This window comes from Setaria viridis, chromosome 4 (genome assembly GCF_005286985.2).
Source record: "Setaria viridis chromosome 4, Setaria_viridis_v4.0, whole genome shotgun sequence".
Classification (NCBI taxonomy): domain Eukaryota; kingdom Viridiplantae; phylum Streptophyta; class Magnoliopsida; order Poales; family Poaceae; genus Setaria; species Setaria viridis.
The window spans coordinates 24583117-24604620 of NC_048266.2; the positions used below are offsets into that span (position 1 = coordinate 24583117).

Here is a 21504-nt window from a genome sequence, read left to right on the forward strand (position 1 = left end):
CGATCCCTTCCCCGGTGGCCAGGAAGTCCAGGCTCCCGAAATGGATCAGGGAGCCCGGAGCAAAGCTGCTATCACAATTGGCCATCTGAGGCTGGAGATGTACGCGCAAAGGTCCCCTACCTGACGCGCCAACTATCGTTGTCAAGATCAACGGATCAAGACTTAGACTAGTAAATTTCTTTTATGCGCATAAGCCTCAGGTGGTTGTGTGGGAGACACGGATTTAGACTGGTTCGGGCAAAGGAAGCCCTACGTCCAGTATCGAGGATGTTCGTGTTGCCCACGCGAGGGTTCTGTAGTAGGGGGTTACAGATCGACGAGAGAGGGACCGGTCCCAAGTCTCTTTGGGTACTCGTGCTCTCAGGAAAGAGGCGTTGTGTGCTATGGCTTGTCTTGCGGGAGAAGAAGCCGATCCCCCCTCCGGCCCCGGGTTCCGCCTTTTATATCACAAGGGGGCGGCCGGAGTTACAGTTGGGATCGGGTAAAGAGGACTGTAAAGAGTAAAACGTAGAATGGTAAAAGGTACGGCAGGAAGGAGGAGCTAGACCCTAGGCGTCCGATGCCTCCGCCGGCCCTGGTTGAACGCCGGCGTGCATGCCGGAGGGGGAGGCCGCCGTATGCCAAGTGTTGTTGCCCCCTACAGATAGCTTCTTTGATACTTGTAGGCGTTAGGTGATGATGAGGGCATTCCGTCGTTATCCCAGCGTCTGTTTGGGAGGACGGTGGATGCTGCTGATCAGGTGATGGCCGCTGAGAGGGAGAGCGTCACATCTGCGCTGCTAGGTGCGCGGGACCCGAGGGCGCGCGGGGCCCGAGGACAGGTTGGTCGCTCCTTTGCTCCGGCCGGCGGAGGCCATGAGTACCCTGCGGCAAATGGGAGTCGGCCGCCGGCACTGTAGCCTGCACAGAGCGGTCGTGCACGGGTACTTGTGATGGGTCGCGTGAGGAGCGCGGTTGTCCTTCCCTCTGCTAGGCCTGCGGCGCATTTATGATGAGGCCGACAGGGGGACCCACAGGATTTTGTCTGTCTCGCTTATCTGGACCGCATCCGAGGGGGATCCCTCCCTCGGGGGCCCCAGCGCGCCCGACCCCTTTGCTTGGGGTCGGACGAGGCGGAACTCCGTGGTGAGGGGTCGGGCGCCCCCGACCCCGGGGTCGCGGTCGGGCGAGGCGGAAACTTTGCGGAGGGGGGTCGGACGTTCCCGATCCTGGCGCCTTGGTCGGGCGAGGCGGAGCTTTGATCACGCCTAGGTGGGCCCGGGCCCCCGTGTCTGCTTGCTTAAGTGGTGTATTAGGGGATCATTAATATTTCCCCCCAACACTAGTCGGAGTTCATGTGAGGACACACATGAATATTAGACTAGCACATGTATTAGTTGATGACTATGTTTCACAAGTCATGGACATGGAGATGTTGAACTAATAATGTGGGCACATGTGGAGACATGTGCTAGGATTGACCCAACACGAGAAGTAGTTCTCTTTTTAAACAACATATACGCTTTGTCCTTAGACCTGAGATTGTCGCATGTATTCAAGATGTGGATCAACTTACTTAGGGGCTATCAAACACTACGCCGTAACAGGGTAGTTATAAAGGTAGCTTTCGGGTTTGTCAAGAAGCATGCTATGAGACATGGTCAATCAAGATGGGATTTGCCCCTCTCTGATTGAGAGTGATATCTCTGGGCCCCTCGAGTGATCGGATCCGAAAATGCATGGCCATGCTACGTACGGTTAAGAGTTAACCTACAAAGGGATTCCGAATCACAGGATCGAGAAAGAGCGGTTGGCTTGAAGCTAGACCAAATATCGTGAGGCAAAGGGAATAGCATGTATATAATGTTGTGATGGTTCATCTGATATGATCTTCGTGTGCGTATAGGAGTTGGCACGTCTTGCTAGAGGCCGCTACCGACTATTGAGCCGAGTAGTGCGTCGAGTGGTAATCCCGTGATCCTTATACGACAGTTTTCCTGGTTTACGCGGTAGAAATTTTATTTTGCGCTAGTGTAGCCTACCTCGTATCCCTACAGGGCATTCGGTCCATCTGTCGCCGGACAACGTACACATGCTGCATCTTGACGAGAAGAGCCGAGGCGGAGCTCCACGCGCTGCTGCCGGTGAAGCCAATTGGCCCTCGCGGTATGAGGGGCGCCCAAGCCATGCGACTATGCGAGCCGCGCGGCGTGGGAACAGGTGAGCACAGTGAGGAGGGAGAAGGGAGGTGTGACACTACGGACGGCCGGACGCCAATCACCGCTGGGTTCACGACGTTAACGGCCAAACACTACGGAATTCCAGATTAAGGTAACGCCCATCTTTTTTACGGTATTTTATGCAATGGAAATCTTTCGGTGGTATTTCTCAGAAACCGTGTTCTTTCAGTGCTATAGAACTAATTTTTCCATGACCAAACTCTATAGTAAGAAAAAAGAGTCTCTTGCGACACTTAGAAAATAGACACTAGAAAATAGACTGATTGTAATTCATTTGTGAGGTAACTACTATAATCCCATATTTTGCAATTAATTGAGGCACAGACAAATTGGGTGCTAGGAGACCGTAAAACACTTTCTTACCCATATATCCGTTTATATGTCATTACAAATTTCTGGTACAAACTTGACAGCCTATAACGCTCTAAAACACTCATGTGAGTTATAGCAATTCCGTATTCTATATTGCTAAAGTATACGAAACAGTTTGATGTCCCCAATGTTAATCTACCAAGGGTAAAAAAGCGTTAGTGACAAGAGAAAATGTGAAATGGGAAGCGGTTCAAAAATTTTGCAAAAATGACTCAACATGCTCAAAACTGACTAGAGTCGAGGATGCGTGCAAACGACGAAACCTCTCCGGCGTGAAAGATAGCTGGACGTAACGTAGGGCGTACGTATCACACGGCAATAAAATCTTGCCTCCGGGTTACAGCTGGATTAGCTCTTCACGCGTTCCTCGTTCAATTCGTGCGCCTGCAACAATGGCGGGCGGGGCCATGGTGATGCCGGCTGCCGGCAGGCGGCAGGACTACCCCGGTGGGCTTACCCTCTTCGTCTCCATGGCGTGCCTCATCGCCGCCACCGGCGGGCTCCTCTTCGGCTATGACATTGACGTCTCCGGTGGCGTCACTTCCATGGACCTGTTCCTCGCTAGGTTCTTCCCCTCCGTGTACCGCAAGCAGGAGGCGGCGGCGGACCGCGGTGGCTGCTCGCGGCGACCTTCACCCGCGTCGCCGGCCGCAAGTGGTCCATGTTCGGCGGCGGGGCCACCTTTCTCACCGGCTGCATCCTCAACGGCCCCGCGGAGAACGTGCTCATGCTCATCTTGGGTCTCGGCGTCGGCTTCGCCAGCCAGAGCGCGCTGCTGTACCTGTCGGAGATGGCACCCACCAGGATGCGCGGGATGCTCAACAACAGCTTCAACCTCATGATCACAGTCGGGATCCTGCTCGCCACACTCGTCAACTACGACACGCAGAAGATCGGCGACGGCTAGGGGTGGAGGCTCAGCCTCGCACTCGCCACCATCCCGGCGACAATCATCATCGTCGGCTCGTTCTTCCTCCACGACACGCCCAACTCCCTCCTGGAGCGCGGCCGGCTCGAGGAGGCAAAGCGGATGCTCCGCTGGGTGCGAGGCGTCGAGGACGTCGACGATGAGTACAATGACCTCGTGGCAGCCAGCACGGCGTTGAAGGCCATGACGCGGCCGTGGAGAGACATCCTGCGGCGGTGCTACCGCCCGCAGCTGGTGATGGCGGTGGCCATCCCGATGTGCCAGCAGCTCACGGGCATCTGTAGACCTACGCGTCGGTCCTGTTCAAGACAGCGGGCTTTGGCGGCAGCGCGTCGCTCATGTCCGCGGTGATCACTGGCCTCGTCAACCTCCTCGCCACTTTCATGTGGTCTTCACCGTGGACCGGCTCAGGCGGCACGTGCTACTCCTTCAGGGTGGCCTGCAGATGCTGCTCAGCATGGTGGTCATGGGCGCGCTGATGGGTGCCACGCTCGGGTCCAGCGGCATGGCGACAATGCCAGCGGAATACACGGCGGCGACGGTGGTGGTGATGTGCATGTACATCGCGGGGTTCTCGTGGTCGTGGGGCCCGCTGTCGAGCATGCATCCCAGGTCCACGAGTAAACCCTGGACGGCCCACTAAGGGACGTACTCGGATATGATCAAGACAAGGGGATAGGCGTATCCTACTCGGACTAGTCGAGTATGTGTATGGAAAACTACTCGGGCCATACCGAGTAGAACTCTGTAATAGTACCCGACTAGGACTCAGACTTGTAACCCTGTCCTCCCGTGCATATAAGGGCGGGCAGGGACCCCCCCCCCTCATACAGAACAACTCCAGTTCATCCAAGATCAATACGAACAAACACACATGACGTAGGGTATTACGCGATCTAGCGGTCCGAACCTGTCTAAATCGTGTTCCTTGTGTCACCATTGATTCCTTGATTCTCGACGATCCTTACTGCACAAAAGACCACCTAGGGTACCCCCTAGGCAGGTTGCCGGTCTAAAACACCGACAGTTGGCGCACCAGGTAGGGGAACTCGTCGAGTTTCTCAGCACGAACTCAATGGCAACAGTCGTCATCAAGCCTGTCTTCACCATCAAAGTGGGCGCAACCTTCGTTTTTGGATCCTGGCTCTGCATCGCCGATGGCGCTGGTTCGTTCCGGTGCCAGATCATCAACGCCCAGGAGAAGAAATTGGAGGGTTTGGTCAGAAAAAACCAAGATTTCAAAGTCAACAACCTCGAGTTCGACTTTGAGTTGAACTCGACTTCGGTTCAGACTAGTCGGTCCCAGTCACCCCCAAGCCAGTTTCGACTCCAAAACGGTTTCCGCACGGACTCCGCAATGCAGCCCAAGCCCACTAGAGCTTCCTTACTCGAATTCAACTTGAACTCGGGAACGACAAAGATGACGACTCCGACTCGGTCTGTCCCCCAGAGATACCATTATCTGGTCCAGCCCAAGGACTGGTAATAACTTCAACGTCAGAAGGCAGATTCGTACATTGGCCAGGTTTGAGACCATCTCTTCTCGCTCGCGACTACAACTCATGCCTTGTCGCTCATATAGACAACCTCCCATATCAAGAGGGTGTCCCACTCACTTCCAACCGTGAGGAAAGTTCCATAGAGATTGCAACATCAAGCTCCGGAAGCTACTACCCAGACAGGGAAGTCCTTGTTATTACTCAAAATAACAACCCGGGTACTAGCCAGAACAGAACCCCCAGGCGATTAGCACAACTCAACAACATCTCAGAAGACGAGTCTACAGCTGACGCCCCACAAAATGAAACCTCCGACCAAAGGAATCAAAGAAGGATGCGCAACACTACTCGGGCTGAGCGACGACAGTCGATGGCTACGAACATCCCCATCACGAACCTCGAAAGAGCTTTCGACGCAGTTCAGGCTCAAGAGCATAATACTCCACTTGCGACAATCGCTTCTATCAATCTTTTAACAACATTAATGCCTCAAAACAGGGACAACGCAGCCACAGCTCAGCTCGTGCAGCACGGCAACGGACTAATCGCACAACTCGCAGAGCAAGCTTACAAACTACTCGACAAAGAATCACCAATTCCATCTGTTCCTCGCATCACAGCTCACCAAGAGGGCAGCAGAGGTGCTGCAGCCAACAACAACGATGCTCCAAGAAACGACAATGAAGTCGTCAACCAGCCTCGGCAACACAGCCAAGGCCCAAGCAAACACAATGCCCCAACATGCCATAAGGATGTTGGAGAGGCCAGCTGCACCAACTCGGTAAAAAGCATTTGCCCTACTCGGAGGAACCACGAAGTGTCAAACTTTAGTGATCTACGAGAAATACTCAACAGTCGGTGCGAGCGAGAAGTCGACAACTACAACCACTTTCCTGCTTTCACAAATCGGGTAATGAAGACAAGACTACCTGACAAGTTCAAGCCAACAGGAATTACCAAGTACGATGGCAAGCAAGACCCTATTCAATGGCTACGATGTTACTCCTTGGCAGTTCAGGTAGCCGGGGGGAATAACGACACCAAAGTCATCCACTTGCCCATATGCATGGAACCCGCACCACTGATGTGGCTTGAGTCACTCAAACCCAAGTCAATTGACTCTTGGGCAGATTTGACAAAAGCTTTCACCAACAACTACGCCGGCTCCATGGCTAGACCAGGCAACATGAATGACTTAAGTCAAATTAAGCAAAAAGAAGGCGAAACGTTACGCGACTATTTGCGACGGTTCTTTGAAAAGAAGGCAACCATAGTTGACATTTCAGAAATAGACGTCATCGAGTGCTTCCAGAATGGACTCTACGATCGACGAACATACCAAGACTTCGGTCAACGACGACCAGCTAATGTCAAAGACCTTAAAGTTATGGTACAACAGTGGGCAGATGAAGAAGACAAAGAGCGAGAACGGTTCGGCTCCCACCGCAACCGTGGACGCGACAACAGTAACAACAATGACCAGGATAGAACTCGACACAATGATACTCAAAACAACTTTTTGAGCAATCACAATCGCAAAAGGAAGCCCGACAACACTGTTGCTGCCATGACTAACTTCGGGAAAAAGGGATCCCGGAAAAATGATGAAGGGCCGACCTTCACCGAACTACTCAAAAAGCGTGCCCATGGCACCCAACTAGCAAACACTTGGCAATAGACTGCTACAGCATGCGCCGAGTAATGCAAGACTTACCTGCACCACCACCCCCTAAAGAGTACACCAAGAAAAATGATAAGGGCAAGAACAAAGCCCACAACAACGAAGAAGAAGAAGGCGACTTCCAGACCGCCTCCAAGACAGTCAACGTCATTTTTGGCGGAATCCCAGGCACCGCATCCAAGCGAGCCAACAAAATCGTACTCAGGGAGATCATGGCCACTGAACCAACAAATCCAACACCGCTAAAGTGGTCAGAAGTGCCCATATCCTTCAGCAGAAAGGACCAATGGACCAAGTTCTCAGAACCAGGCCGGTTCCCCCTAGTACTCGATCCCGTGGTGGCAGGATCGAAGCTAACAAAAGTACTCATCGATGGCGGAAGTGGACTCAACGTCATTTTTGCCAAAACATTGAGGAAGATGTGCCTCGACATTACAGAAATGCTTACTCCAACAGATTCTCCCTTCTACGGCATCGTACCTGGAAACGCAGCTATACCACTAGGACAAGTCGTCCTCCAAGTCACCTTTGGAACTAAGGAACACTATCGTACCGAGTACATCAGATTTGAAGTCACCGACTTCGAGACATCTTATCACACCATACTCGGAAGGCCAGCACTAGCCAAGTTCATGGCCATACCACACTACGTTTACTTGGTACTCAAAATGCCAGGTCCCAAGGGAGAACTAACGCTACGAGGAGATCTACGGCGATCCTACGAATGCGACACCGAAGCCATGGAAATCGCCGCGACTTCTCAAGCACCTAGCCCCATGCAACAAGTCTTCACAGCTTCAAAAAAGCTCCATCCAACTGAACTCGAGATCCCAGAAAACAAGTCGGGGTCTACAAAGGTGAAACCCGCAAGTGAGCAAGACTTCAAACCAGTCGATCTCCAGATGGGCCACTCTTCCAAGACAGCCCTGATCGGGACAAGGCTAGATCCTAAATAGGAATCCGCGCTCGTCAGTTTCCTTCGGGATAACCATGATATCTTTGCTTGGAAACCAGCTGACATGCCAGGTGTGCCCAAGGAGCTGATCGAGCACTCTCTAAATGTTGATCCCAAAGCTACTCCAAAACGGCAGCGACTCCGTAGGTTCGCTCAAGACAGACGAGAAACAATTAAAAAAGAGATAGCCAAGCTACTCGTGGTAGGGTTCATCAAAGAAGTCTTTCACCCTGACTGGTTAGCAAATCCTGTACTCATTCGTAAGAAAAACAACTAGTGGAGAATGTGCGTCGACTACACCGACCTTAACAAGCACTGTCCAAAAGACCCTTTCGGACTACCCAGGATCGATCAAGTGGTCGACTCCACTGCTGGGTGCGCTTTACTATGTTTTCTCGACTACTACTCCGGCTATCATCAGATAAGCCTCAAGGAAGAAGATCAAGCCAAAACAGCTTTCATCACACCTTTCGAAGCTTTCTGCTACAAAACAATGTCCTTTGGACTAAAGAATGCAGGAGCAACTTATCAACGAGCTATACAAATTTGCTTCGAAAAGCAACTTCACCGCAATGTCGAAGCTTATGCCGACGACGTAGTCGTTAAAACAAGAAACCAGGAGGAACTCATCACTGATCTGGAGGAAACTTTCTCTAGTCTAAGAGCTTTCTGATGGAAACTCAATCCTACTAAGTGCGTCTTCGGAGTACCTTCTGGCAAGTTACTCGGGTTCATCATTAGCCATCGCGGCTTTAAGGCCAACCCGGAAAAAATATCTGCCATCACAAACACGCAAGCATCAGCTAGAATCAAGGATGTGCAGAAACTCACAGGCTGCATGGCTGCCCTCAATCGGTTCATCTCGAGACTTGGAGAACGGGGACTACCCTTCTTTAAGCTTCTCAAATGCTAGGACAAGTTCAAATGGACAGAAGAGGCAGACAAGGCACTAACGCAGCTCAAAGACTTTCTGTCAAAGCCTCCTATACTCACTGCTCCATCTCCAAATAAGGACTTGCTCCTATACATATCAGCTACTACACATGTCATCAGCATGGCAATAGTAGTTGAACGGTCTAAACCAGGCCACGCTTACAAGGTCCAACGACCTGTGTACTTCATCAGCGAAGTACTCTCGGACTTCAAAACTCGGTATTCACCGATACAAAAACTTTTATACTCAATCCTGCTCACCTCCTGGAAACTGCGCCATTATTTCCAAGAGCACAACATCACATTCATCTCTGACTTCCCGCTCGGCGAAATTCTCCACAACAGAGATGCCACGGGTAGAATCTCCAAATGGGCAGTTGAACTCGGAGCTCTAATCTTGGACTTCAAGCCAAGAACAGCTATCAAATCCCAAGCTTTGGTCGACTTCGTGGCTGAATGGACTAAAAATCAAGTACCAACACCAATCGAGCGGCCAGAGCACTGGGTGATGTACTTCCACGGGTCCCTCAAGCTTGAAGGGGCCGGTGCAGGCGTACTACTCATCTCCCTAAAGGGAGATTAGCTCAAATACGTACTGCAAATTTTCTGGGAGGCATCCAACAACGAAGCCGAGTACGAAGCACTGCTACACGACCTTCGCCTCGCAATCTCCCTCGGCATCAAAAGGCTACTGGTGTATGGCGACTCACTAGTCGTTATAAACCAAGTCAATGACGAGTGGGACCGAAACAAGGATAATATGGACGCTTACTGCAAAGAAGTCCGCAAACTGGAAAACAAGTTCTCAGGCTTGGAATTTCGTCACGTCGTCCGCGACAACAACGTAGCCGCCGACGTCCTATCAAAAATGGGCTCAACTCGTGCAGAGGTTCCAGCAGGAATTTTCGTACACAAACTGCATAAGCCATCCATACCTGAACAAGTTATACTGCCAGTGGTCCATACTACTGATGTCACTCGCGAAATCATGATGATAGAAGTCGACTGGAGGACACCCTTCATCGACTACATCAAAGATCACAAGCTACCATCTGACAAAACTCAGGCTGAACAAATCTCCCAGCGAGTAAAAAATTATGTTCTAGTCGGAGACAAGCTCTACAGGAAAAGTGCATCCTCAGGGGTACTCATGAAGTGCGTTACTCATGAAGACGGCCAAGAAATCTTAGAAGAAATTCACAAGGGAATCTGTGGCAACCACGCATCTTCACGAACAATAGTTGGCAAGGCTTTCAGAGCAGGCTTCTACTGGCCAATGGTTCTAGCCGACGCTAAACAAATAGTTCGGAAGTGCAAAGGTTGTCAATTCTTTACCAAACAGCAGCATGTACCGGCCTACAAGCTAGTCACAATACCTCCAACATGGCCGTTTGCTTGCTGGGGGCTTGACATGATAGGGCCATTACCAACTGTGCCAGGAGGATTCAACCGACTACTCGTAGCAATCGACAAATTCACCAAGTGGATAGAGGTCAAACCAGTCACTTGCCCCAAGGCAGACCGAATCCTCGACTTTTTGGATGAAATCGTACACCACTACGGTTTTCCCAATAGGATCATCACAGACCTAGGGTCAAACTTCAACAATCACGACTTCTGGGAATACTGCGATAATAGCGGAATCGACGTTCGCTATGTCTCAGTCGCTCACTCGCGAGCCAATGGACAAGTTGAGCGTGCCAATGGCATGATACTCGACGCCCTCAAGAAAAGACTACACGATGTCGGCAACACCAAAGGCGGCAAATGGCTCAAGGAGTTACCCAATGCTCTGTGGGGACTACGAACCCAACCACGCAAGACTACTGGGCTCTCGCCCTATTTCCTCGTATATGGCTTAGAAGCCATATTATCCGCCGACATCATGTGGCAATCACCCTCAGTTGAACAATACAATGAAGAACTGGCAGAAGAAACAAGGCGAACAGATCTAGACAGTCTAGAAGAAGCAAGATGCGCAGCGCTAGTGCAATCTGCTAGGTACCTTGACAGGTTAAGGCGTTACCACGACCGCAACGTCAAGGAACGATCTTTTAACTTGGGCGATATGGTCCTCAAACGAATCCAAGACACGTCAAGGTTGCATAAACTCAATTCACCATGGGAAGGTCCTTACATCGTATTAAAAGTTATGGGACCCGGATCTTACAGACTGCAAGAGCTCTTAGGAGAACAAGTACCAAACTCTTGAAATATAGAACACCTTTGTCACTATTACTCGTAGCAGCACCCGAGTAATTGCTTCAAAGCAAAAACTCATATCAACTACTCGAGGCAGCAGCTCGACTACCGACTTCAAGATACACTACTCTTGACTCAAGACTACCAACTCAACAGGCATTACTGCCCTGATATAGTTTCAGCGGTCCCTGTTTACTTACTTTTATCCATGTGGGGGGGGGCGAGAATCTGAAAGTAAGCCCGCGGCCTTGGAGTAATTCTTTACTCAAGACCGACGATACATCAACAAGTTACATACAAGTGAAAGTACTCAAAATACAAAAGGACTACAAGCAACTGCCTACTGGCGGGCTGCATTTAAGCCTCAGGCTTTTACACTATCACAAGGCCACTCAGGTCTGCCGACTACAATAGGGAGGGCCTACACGCAAGGAAGCTGCGCAAAACGCAGCCATATCCAGGTCCTCTACCCAAGGAAACGCTAGGTACTCCTGCACCGCCGATGCCTTGACAGCGGCAACGATGAATCCCGCGCGCCGTGCCAAGAGGGAACCAAGGCTGCTCTTTTGCTAGCCTTGCCGAGCCAACCCACTCTACGGCCACACCTCCGCCTCTAAGAGAGCGGGATAAAGACCGCGACACTCATCACCCATCACTCACGAGTTCCAGCACGTACTCCACTGGATCAGCTGCAAGATGAGGCGTGCGATGAAACCTCCTACGAGGATTCTTCTAGCATCGCGGCTATCCCTACGAGCGCTAGAGTCTGTGGAGGGAAGGTGGTCTCAATCTACGAGGAATCTTCTAGCAACGGTGTACTCTTTGAAGGCTCTCTACACTTAAACAATAGCAACCGAAGGCAATCCATTGCTACTCAGAAACTTGATTCGGGTCAACTTCCAGGAGGATCTATTTATAGCCAGGCGCTGCAACTGCCACCCACCTAGGAGTTACTATGCGCCCGTGATCAATGAATCTGACAACCTCAGACTCTACCCACGTGAAAGCATTCACGCTACAAAGGACAAAAGAGTACAGTACACCCGTGCACCCTCAAAAAGCAGAGTACTTGACAGCATCACGACTACTCCAAACTCAACCACTCCAGCCAAGCATGGCCTGCGCTCAAAACGCACCATTTGTCTCGGGGGCTCGGAGAAGTCCAACCCCTGACTCAGGGGTCGGGCAATACGAAGCCTTACGGCAAGGGGTTGGGCGCATCCGACCCTGGGACCAAGGGTCAGGCGAGGTGGATTTCCATCCTTGAAGGGTCGGCCACATCCGACCCAGGGACCTTAGGTCGGGTGAGACAGGGTGAACTACTCCTCGTCCACGTCAAGGCAACTACTTCAAGCAACAAAAGAGAACAAGCATTCATTTCTCAAAGTATCGTTTAAGGTACTTGAAAAACTACAAGAGTACATGAAAGTTCAAGGCTCCTCTGGAGATACAAATTCAGACATCTTTGATGCGATTGGCTCCGTCTCCTCGAGGTACTGCGCATAAGCTTCTTCTGTGCAGTTGCGAGCAACGCCGTCACCAGCCGCTGACAAATCTGCCCTCGGGTAGTATGACTTTACCACAGCAAGGACTTGTTTGCAAATAGCCTTGCAGTGACCCGCCACCTTACCCGGGGCAACCTTCAATTGCTCGACTAGTGATTGAGGTCCTGCGTCCTCTTCCACAGGGGCAATGGCGTTCACCAAATATTGAGCTGCCACAATCAACTCTTGGAGTTCGCCCCAAAGTCTTCCTATGGTCTGGACATGATCTCTGCATGCCACCATGGCCATAGCAAGCATCACCCCATTCTGAATCTTCCTATCTCGCTGATGCTCGCAAGCAGCCTGTGCTTCTGTCAGCGTGGCCCGAAGATGTTCAGCTTCATCCGCCACTCGGTCGTGCGCGTTTCTCCAGTCAAGGAGTTGGCTACTAGCTGCAGCCTCTTGCCTCTTGAGCTCTACAAAAATGGCCAAGTTCAAACACAACCGACTACAGTCGAACGTACTCGAAAGATACAAAATACTCACCTTGATACTTTTTATTCAAAGACTTGTAGCGGCTCTCCGGCTTCTGCTGCAATACTTTATGATCTGACCGCTCCACAGCAAAGGATTTCGCTCCAGCTTCATGAACCCTCAAGGATTCTGTAAGTCGAGCACACTCCTGCTCCAATTGATGGCTTTGTTCCTAAAGGGCCCTAGTGTGCAAAGTAATGCGATCAGTCAAAGACCTTAAAATTACTCAATCTGTTCGACAAAGCAACGAAAACACACCTGGAAGCTTCGAAACACATCGACAGCTCTCTGGAACTCTGACTCTGATGGAAGGCTGAGTACTGGACTTTGAGTACTCTTCGCAAGATGAGGAGCTGCACCAAAAGCAGTACCGAAAAAGATTATCATCAGTCACCTGACTGCTACGACTACAATACCAGGACTACGGATACATACCTGGAGCAGTTGATTCTTTGGATTTTTCCACATCCACTACAGCCAGAGCTCCGCCAGTAGATGTCGACAAAGAAGCATTTCCAGAACCTGAAGAAGCGGAGGGAACCTCCACCGAGCGAATCACTTCTTGAAGCATAGACATGGTAGCTCCAAGGCGACCAACGTCAACTCCGGATACTTCCTCGACAATAATATACTCCAAGGGAGCAGAAAAAGTAGTCGGGGGATACGACTCTACTCCTGCCTCCACAGGGATAGTCTCCTCCGCATCCCTACATCAGAGTACAAAATCATTACACGACTTCAAGACAGCTTAAAGATACATACCAAGAACAAACAAACTCACCGAGTTGAGCGTGGTGGCAACCGCACACGTTTCTTCTCGGCAACAGGCGGTCGAGTACTCGGCGCCACAGGAACATCTGCTGGCGTTGTCTTCTCGCCAAGGCCTGGGAAACACAGAGTCAAGACTACAATACATTCAGACTAACTAGTCTTGAAAGAAAGCTTACCACTAGCAATCACATTGGACAACAAAGAACCATTAGCAACTACTAGAGACACTTCCTTCGCAACACCCGCTACTCCGGCAGGCAATCCCAGGACTGCCTGGTCAGCAACTGGCAGCACGGCAGCCGACGGAGCCTGTGCGGTCAGCTCGGGGGCTACTTCAGCATCCGCTGGTGGCACCTTCTCAACAGACGCAATACCGATGCCCGGGTCAGTCACGACTACTTCTCCGGAAGCAGCCTCATCATCACCACGTGACGCATCGCCAGCCTTTTGCTCAAGACAAAGTAATCACAAGATTGCAAGTTCAAATCCATCAGCTACAAGTGAGTATACGGCTACATACCTTGGCACCATGAGACTTCTCAGGAGTTGAAGCAAACTTAGCCGCAGACATCTTGCGGACTACCCTGCGTTTCTTCACAGGAGGAGAGGGCTCATCCTCTAACTCCTCAACAACAGTTTCTTCTTCCTCCGACTGCGCCAAGTAGCCGGCAAGAACTCAGGACTACAAAAAAACAAGTCGATATTCAAAACAAATATCACAAAAGTCAAAAAAATATAAGTCAAGTGCAAGGACATACCACTTCTAGCTCATACCAGGCATCATACTGCCGAAGAGCTGCAGGGATCACAGTTACTCCTTGGTAGTTCCTGAAGAACTTGGCCAGCAGCGCCTCCACATCATCATCAGATATATCCTCATCGGACATACGCGATGGATTGTTAAATCCTGTGTACTCACTCCCCGAGTGAGCCCGTTTCTAAAGCGGCTGAACCCTTCTCTTGAGAAAACTGGCTGCCACATTCATCTCAGTGAGACCGAATGCTTTCAACTCGGTAATGTGCTATAGAAAATGGTCAAGCTCTGGGGTATCTTTAGGTTCGCTCACCCAGTTCTCTACATGCTTCAGCGCGTGACCAGTAACCATCGGCAAGCGAGGATCATGGTTCCCAATATAGAACCACTTTTTCTTCCACTCCCCATGGGAGTCAGTCAAATTGTATTCAATGTACGCGCCCGAGTTCCTGAGTTGGAACCCGGCGCCTCCAAAGACCTTCGTCCTAAGTGCACTAGGCTGAGGTTTACAGCGAAACAACTTCCTAAACAACTCAAGGCTCGGAGGAACTCCCAAGTAAACTTCGCAGAGGTGTACAAAAATTGACATATGCAGTACACCATTGGGGTTCAAGTGAACAAGTTGAAGCTTATAGTACTCGAGGATACCTCTGAAGAAGTCAAAAGTGGGTAATGCCAATCCCCTCTCCACAAAGTGTGGAAGCATCACCGTCTCGTTGGGGTGTTCCTCGAACTGCCACGCATTTGCAAAAGCAGGGTGCCACTCGAGTACCTCCTTCATCTGCAGAAGCTTGGCATCGACTAGCGCCTGCACGGCCTCCTCCTTCATCACCGAATGCTGCCACATCGCTCCATGCGGCGGCGGTGCAGTCTGGCTTGTCGGCCCCACCTTCGGTGCCGGCAGCACCAGTTCCTTCCCTTTCTTGTACTTCACCTTGCCCACCGCTCGAGCCTTGCCTTGGATTTTCTCGGGTTTCTTCCCATCTTCTTGGTGCACATCTGTCGGCTTCACTTGCAGCAAAATGCGCTCAACCTCGAACCTCTCAGAGGAGCAACAACGGCGGCGGCGGCACTAGAGGATCACGGTGGAGGAAAACAGGAAAGGTGGGTGGAAAAGAGAAACAGATCTGCTACAGTGGTGCGTAAACCTAACCGAAAGGGGGCCCTCCAATTATATCTCCGCCACCTCCGGATTCCAAGCGATAGTTACACAATGGACGGATTTTAAGCAGATTAATTGCTTTAAACACCCAACGGCTACTCTTTTCAACGGGTTTTTGACCACTTCAACAACAAAAATCGCCTAAGTGCTCAGGGGCTGCGGGTACCGTACCCGATGGTGAGAATTTTCTTTTTCAGATTTCTGAGGGTAAAACAGCCAAAAAGCAGGATTGACCCTAAGCCTGACTCTTCGACTCAACCTAAGGCTCGGGGGCTACTCCATATGGAGTGCGATTGACATCGCACTACCATATAAAAATTCTCAAAATAGAAGCAACTCAAAGGAACTAGAAGAGTACCTTCCAGCCACGCGACAGTACTCGAGCACTTTGGACACTGCTACCTCTACGACGATCTACTCGGATAGTGCCCACAGTACTCGAGACTTGGTGCACGACTACAAAGTACTCGGAGGCTTGTCGGGCATGCATCCCAGGCCCACGAGTAAACCCTAGACGGCCCACTAAGGGACGTACTCGGATATGATCATGACAAGGGGATAGGCGTATCCCACTCGGACTAGTCGAGTATGTGTATGGAAAACTACTCGGGCCATACCTAGTAGAACTCTGTAATAGTACCCGACTAGGACTTAGACTTGTAACCCTGTCCTCCCATGCATATAAGGGCGGGCAGGGACCCCCCACATACAGAACAACTCCAGTTCATCCAAGATCAATACGAACAAACACACAGGATATAGGGTATTACGCGATCTAGTGGCCCGAACCTGTCTAAATTGTGTTCCTTGCGTCACCATTGATTCCTTGATTCTTGACGATCCTTACCGCACAAAAGACCACCTAGGGTACCGCCTAGGTGGGTTGCCGGTCTAAAACACCGACACCCGTTGGGGTGGCTGGTGCCGAGTAAGGTGATGCCGCTAGAGGTGCGCCCCGCGAGGTAGAGCATCACTGTGGCAATGAACATGCTCATGAACTTCGTGGTGGTGCAGGCATTCCTGCCCCTCTTCTGTTGCCTCAGGTTCACGCTCTTCTTCGTCTTTGCCGGTCTGCTCGCCGCTATGATGCTGTTCGTCGCGCTATTCCTGCCGGATGTGAGAACCGCCCAATTTGATCTCGAATTAAGTGAATTGACAGTCATGCCAATAGGATGAGAGCCCACACTTACATGTCTTACGACATGTCAAGTGTCAACCCACACCTAGAGAATGTGAATATCACCCTATAGACAGCTAGCAAGTTTTATTTATCTTGCCCAAACCCACCTCAAATTTTAGTTGAAAATATTTGCATCAACATGGTAACATCAAGCATATATATATGTGGAAGCATCCGATAACTCTACGATGAATTCATGGGACTTGAGCTTGCTCATAACCGAGAGCGCGGCAATTCAAATTTATTTATCCTTGCAAGGGTGTACTCTTTACCCACACGACTCGAGGACCTAGTGGCTCGCACACCCAATCAATGGTGCGCAAGGGGGTACTCATGCCAACCTTTTCCAAACCACCTCAAACTATGAGTAAAACACACCTAGCTTGTATGGAGGACAACCTAGGTCCACCGGGGACACTCCTAGGATCCTCTACATAGTCCAAGGACCACACATCCAGGACCGTGCCTCATAGAGCGAGTGAAGTGAGGTATTAGGCTTGTTCTTCCCATATGGGAACATGTGGTAGCATGAAAAAGATGCTAAAACCACAGTCAACAATGGACGGTCCTTAATCGACTTGAGCAGCCTATGTCACCGAGGCTCCATTTTCGTGACCCTACACACCGCTCAAATCTCGTATCCAAATTAGCCATCATGTTCATTTATTCAACAACATTAAAGAACCTTGATAAAATCGGTGTTGATTAACCTATAACCATTTCCCATACCAAGTGATCAACCTTTGACTAAGCATGGCTAAGCAATTGCAAGATTAAATCATTAAAACCCATACTATTCGAGCGACAAGGTATATGATAACAAAACAAGGGAGGCCATAATAACAAAAACATAGGTTCTAATAATGCAATAAGCTAGATAACCCACATGCATCCCATAGCTATACATAGTAACAAGTTTATTTGGAAAAGTAGGATAAGTATGCATAGCTGCTTGCTTTGGTTTTCTTCGGGCTCAAACTCAACCTCTACACTGGCCTTGGCTTCGGGCTCAAGGGTCACGTTCTCCGGCAAGTCGCTCTCTAAAGAATGAAATGCGTGCATGCATTAGAGATGATGCTATGAGTGCAAATGCCCATGAAATGCATGAGAAGTAAAATAAACAGTAAGAAATCACTTGTGAACGAAGCAAGCTAGCTAAAGATAGTACAAAACCATACAAGAACGATGAGAAAAAACTATTTTGCACGGTAAGCCAAAGCAAGCACGAAATTGCAAGATTGAAATCATATGTTGTGGGACAACTATGAAATAACTTGCACTGATAGAAGACACCAATACAAGGTTATGAGAATTGGATTCACCTCAAAATCAATTTTTAATGTGGAGATATAAAATAAACAAGATAAACTACCATTAAGCACATTAAATCCAAAAAGGCTTATAAATCGACCATAAAAGCATCAACATCATTTTTCATGGATTCTATGTGGAAAACAAAGGCTAACAGAAGTGGTTTCAACATTTTATCAAATTTGCACTAATTATCATGCAAATACCAAAATTAAGATAACAAACAAGCATTAGACTTAGAACAGTATGAAAACCATAGATTCCATTAATATAAGTTACATATCTGGACCATACATGATCAATGGAAGCTAACAAAATTGATTTCACGATTTTTGGACCACCACATGATTTATAAGGTAATTAACAAGTATATAGAAGAATAATTCATAGATCAAAGTATACAACAGTAGCATGCACATACTCAGTTTCTAAGTCAACTAGATCTCATAAGGAATCCAAAAAAAATAAGATTCATATTTTTAGCATTTTTCTACATATTTCTATGAATTTTCCAAGTTTGCAGCTATTTAAATCTAAGAAATAACATAAAACCGAGAGCATCTTGCAAATAAACCCCCAGATCTATTGATTCCTCGCACATAGGTCCTTGAAACTTCCCAAAACCCCCCTATCTTTGTTTCTCCTTCTCACCACACACCCCTCACGCACATAGAATGCACGCGCGGACACGGACAGGCACGGGCGGCGCACGGTGTGGCCAGCGGCGGCGGGGAAAGGTGGCGCGGTGCAGTGGGTAGGGCGGTGGGGCTGCGCCCCAAGCCCTAGGAGCTCACCAGAGGTGGCACAGGTGGCGACGAGGAGCGGCGTAGCAAGCTCCAAGAGGCGGCGTAGACCAGCGGGTAGGCTCGCCGGCGAGGGCGCCTGTACAAGGAATGATGGCAGCGGGTGAGTAGCAAAATGGAAGTGCGAGATCGAGGGGAAGCCGTGGCTACGAGGAATCGAGCCGAAACTCACTGATGGCGACGGATTGGGCCGACGACGGTGGCAGCTCGGGAGCTCGGATGTGGCGGCGGTACTGGAGGATGGAGGGGCTAAGGTTTGGGAGAGCGGTACCAGGCTTAAATAGGAGGAGCGGGGCGAGGGTAGAAGGGGTTTTTCGTGTGGCTGGGGCCTCACCGGCCGGTGAGCGGCAGCAACGTGGTAGGCACCGCATGCTTGGCCAACCAGCGGCAGAGAGAGGAACGGGAGGAAGAAGAAGATCTGCTCAAGTTTTTACACAATTGGTGAAAGAAAATGGCCAAAATGTAAAGTTAGATGAATTTTAACATGGAAAAACATCACTGAAAAATTATGTAAAAAATACTGTAAAATCATCAATTTGCGTCTAGTGTTTAAATAAAATAATGTGAGGCACAGTTGCATAACAAAAATTGGAGTTGCGTCACAAATTTGAATTTCAACAATAAACGACAATTATGAGAGCTTAAGCAAATGCGTGGCCATGATGCTCAATTATACACAAATGATGCTCATGATACCCATGTTAATATGTTAAACTTGTTTTGCAACTTTGGGTTGTGACACCAGAGACCAAGGGGTTGCCCATCGAGGACATGGCCGCCGTCCGGAAGACGCATTTGTACCGGAAACGCTTTGTCACCGACGGTGAGGACGGCGGCCGTCGACGCTAAGAAAGGTCATGGGTGGTGCTCTTGCATGCAAATGAGAACCATCATATCAAAGCGTCATCCCCTGACAGAGATCATGGCTGGCGATGCAAATAGCCAGAGGGTGCGGGCTCTTGACAGCCATCATAGCAATTAGCAAAGCAAGATGCTGGCACGCCATTGATGGGAGATGGAGATAGAGTCCCTGTATGCCATCGAAAACTATAACTATCCCTTATGTGCTATTGAAATTATAGCCATCCTTTCATTGTCATCGGTTTTATATTTCCATCCCTTCCGTACCATTCTGTTACATTCTACCGTCACCTGCCATGAATGCCTCTGTGGACCCCACACGTCAGTGGGAGGGAGAATGAAACTTCTTCTTTTCCCCTTCCTCTCTTGCTCTCCCGTGCGCCTCTCGTCCCTGCGCTTGCGTCACCGTCCCCGTGCCGGCGCCACCCACGACGACGTGCGGGACCCCTTCGCAAGGCTCCGAGGCGGCGGCACTGAGATGCGAGGGAGGCTGCGGCTGCTCTCGGCTAGGCGCTGCGCGACGACGACAAGTGCATCAGCGTCGTGGCCTCCGACATCCCCGATGACGTCGACATCCTCGTCGCGCTGCTCAAGTGCCCTGACCCACGCGTCTAGGAGGAGGCCCTGGAGGCGGTCTCGGTTATTGCTAGGCGGAGGCCCTGGAGGCTGACATCGGGGCCGTGCCGACGCTCGTGTCCTTGTCGTAGGGCTCCGTCATGGACGATGCGGCGCGAAAAATTGGAAGTGCTGGCTGAAAATCAGATGGCTAAACAATGAATTGACTCACGAATGATTGAAATCAAAGCTCAATTGCATGAATCCATGGCTGGTCGAGTGCTGGATTTGCATGAATCCGGGGCCGTGCCGGCGCTCGTGTCCTTGTCGCAAGACTCCACCATGGACGACGCGGCGCGAATCCAGGTGATGGAGCTCCTTGCCGCCATCGCTTTGGGGACAGCTCCGCCAGGGAGGCCGTCGTGGGCAGCTGTGTGGTGCATGCAGCAGCGTCCCGCGGCGCGCGTGCCCTGCTCCTAGAGCGCTTCGACCTCCTCTACTACCTCGGCTCCTTGCATGGCAAGTCCCGCACCATCCGCGATGCCTACTCAAAGACGCAGTACCCACCCATGGTGCGGCTCGGCCGCCACCTCTGGGTAGATGCCGAGGCTGAGTCCAGCTACCGCGTGCTCACCCCAGCGCTGCAGCTCTCCATCAGCCCGCGCAGCAACGCCTTGCTGCTCGCCACCATCAAGAGCGCCAGCGCGCGGAGGAGGTGGTCCTGGCCCGGAGGTGGGGAGGCACGTTGCGTGCCCCCGATGGGTGGGTGGTCGCGGGGACAGGAGGCGTAAGGGAGAGCGAGAGAGTATGGGGAAAAGGAGAAGTTTCATTCTCCCTCGCACTGACGTGTGGGTCTACATAGACTTCGCGGGTGATGGTAGAATGTAACAGAATGGTGTACAAAAGATGGAAATATAAAATCGATGGCAACGGATGGCTATAATTCGATGGTACATAAAGGATAAGTATAATTTCCGATGCCATACAAGGAATTTACTCACGGAGATACGTGAATCTCACAGTAGGGCCAAAGGCCAAAGGGCGACGACTACTGTTTGTGTGCACTTGCTTGTAAAGTTGTACAAGTGATTTGTGATCGTATTTCCGAGACAGGAGAGTAGGATGTTAGCGGCTAGCATGAGCGAATGAGTAACCCAAATTGAAACATTTTTCAAAAAAATAAGTTGAATTACAAAAATTCAAGAGGGTGTTCTGTTTCTCACTTATTGGTTTTGGTAGATACCTATTAGATAGTATAATTATGTTTTGTGTCGTCATAATTTTTGGAAATACACTATTG

At 50.2% G+C, this 21504-nt stretch overlaps 1 pseudogene; it reads left to right on the top strand.

The window, feature by feature from the left end:
- Positions 1 to 2983: 2983 nt before the first annotated feature.
- LOC117853547 (sugar transport protein MST6-like) lies at positions 2984 to 20995 on the top strand (annotated as a pseudogene).
- The last annotated feature ends 509 nt before the right edge of the window (positions 20996 to 21504 follow it).